The 2,315-nt window shown below is 34.2% G+C and overlaps 1 protein-coding gene across 1 annotated transcript in view; it reads left to right on the top strand.

Annotated features, from left to right (window-relative positions):
• STAT1 (signal transducer and activator of transcription 1) overlaps nt 1–2,315 on the top strand; it is a 49,858-nt gene that overhangs the window by 43,260 nt on the left and 4,283 nt on the right. The gene's annotated exons all lie outside the window — the stretch shown is intronic.

Here is a 2,315-nt window from a genome sequence, read left to right as displayed (position 1 = left end):
TATTATTATTATTATTGTGCCAATCCTGTATTTTTTTGATGGAGATAAAGTTTTCTTAAAGTCTGCTGTAAAATTAAAGCTGAAGAATGTGTATTACATTAAATACAGTATGCACACAGCACTTTCCTTGGTAATGTACACAAAGTGAGACCCCTCCTCTCTGGTTTGACGTGAGATGGCATCAACCTGATGGGTTTGGTTAACCTTTTAAATGATCAAGAAACAAAGAAGGTAACATTTTAAAAATGCATTCTTTCTAATTGTTGGGATTTAACTATCTGTTCAATTTTTTATTCTCACTTTGAGAATAATTTGACATGGTTTCATTTGTTGCACTAGCCAAGAGACTTTGTTTACCCTTAAGAAGTAAAATTCTAATGTTAGTCTCTTATTAATAGTATTTCACAAAAAGATTTTAGAAGTTTCTGGTTGGTTTAATGTATATCAGTCCTTTTAAAATAAGATTAGTAACACTATTTTCTTAAATATTGCCCTTACCCCATTCGTAATCAGAATAGCGACAGCAGACTAACATAGGTTGATGGAAGAATCGGAGAAGAAATATTATTGGAAAGAGCTGTAATAGGTGCTGTAAAAAGCAAACAAAAAAAGTACTTTGATTCTGCCTCCAAATACACAAATAATTCACCCCTTATTTTAAAATGAATTTAATTACTCAATTTAGCAGTTTTTAATTTTAACATACGTGTGAAATAGGACTCTGTCTTATCTGCAAAGCAATCATCTAAAATCCATGCCCCCATGATTAGACAAGTTAATATTAAGAAGTTATTGCACCCCACAAAAAAGGTGTCATTTTTCTCTAAAGATAGGAAAAGTTAGAAAGTCATACCATTCTCAAAGTAAAACAGTGTGCTAGAAAAGAATAGTATAAGAAGAGACATGATCACCAAGTTAAACAACTGGAAAATTTGATTTAACAACAGGGAATAGTGGTATAGGCTTGAGTTCTGTGACCGTAGCCAATATGATCATTCTTGTCTCCATATCTACAGTAGTAGTGAAAGTTTCAACATAATGAACATTTAGAGCTGTGTTTCTTCAGGGGATAAAGTATATTTGACCTAGCTTACTAGCATAAGTTTGCAGGGTTTTTTTTTTTTTTTTAATTTTGTTTCCTGCCTTCCTCCTCCAGCCCCTGTAATCTTATATAACTAACCATTCTAAGAAGTCACTGGATAGATCCTGATTTAAGAAGATGTTTGCACTTTGCTAGTATGGCAATTGTAGGGTGTTGGCAGGTTTGAAAAATGGTTTCTATGTACAGAGCTTATGCATACCACTTGGGACAAATGTCTCATTTTTACAGAAAGTGTATTCTCCTGTGGCACTGAATGAATGAAATCTATTATTGCCTGAAAGCTAAAGTGGAATATGAAGGCAATTCTTGAACAAAGCAGTCTCTGTCATATCTGACTATCCCAGGGAAAGGACAGGAGAAAACTAGCAAGTATTTTGAAAACTCTTACACCTGTCTTTTGAGCTGGGCTGCTATTCCCAAAGAGTATTTACTTGAGTAGTTTCTTTTGGGCTAGTTAAGATTCATTTATTAATTCATCAACTATGTACTGAGCACCTGCCATGAGCCAGGCATTATTCTGGAAGTTTAGAAACCTTGGTAAATAAAAACCAAGTCCATGCTTTTATAAAACTTAAGATGTTCTGAGATATATTCTGTTGCAATCACCTTACTTACCAAAACTTAAGAAAGATTTTGTGAGGCAAACATGGCCAAAAGCTACAAATAATGTATACAATTTCTGGGTAATGACACAGTTAAGCTAGTTTTAAGAAGGCTACAAATTATCTTGTTTTTGGAGCCTTCTAAGATAAGTTAATAGCTCTTAAATGATACTGAGTCAGTAATACTCAGCTTCCAAGTTTGGTGAACTAACTTCAGGCTGTGTTTACTATACTTGCTGAGAAATTAAACACCTTACTTGATTTATTGTTTAAGAAAAAAAAGAACCATACTTAAGCAGTTTTAAACTTATTTGTTACATTGGGTATATAAGGAACATAAAGCTATCTTTATAAAGCTACCTAAAAGATAAAAAGCTGTCAAATGCCTGTTCCCAAACCCTGAATTCCGTTATCATATTCATAATGCTATTATAACACTGCAGTACCTCACTCTTGGTGTCTGCCCATTTCTTGAGCATGAATGAAACATGTAGCAGCCCGTATAGCCTATGGCTAGGAGGAGTGAGAGTTAGAAGAAATACCTGTCATGGAACACCCTGGTGAAAAGGGCATGGAGAGAGATTTGGTTCTAACAAGCATGAGTGAGCTCA

Source organism: Otolemur garnettii, unplaced genomic scaffold (genome assembly GCF_000181295.1).
Source record: "Otolemur garnettii isolate 467f Iridium unplaced genomic scaffold, OtoGar3 scaffold00222, whole genome shotgun sequence".
NCBI lineage: Eukaryota > Metazoa > Chordata > Mammalia > Primates > Galagidae > Otolemur > Otolemur garnettii.
The sequence above is the reverse complement of the archived record's forward strand: the minus strand, read 5'-3'. Positions and strand labels throughout refer to the sequence as shown.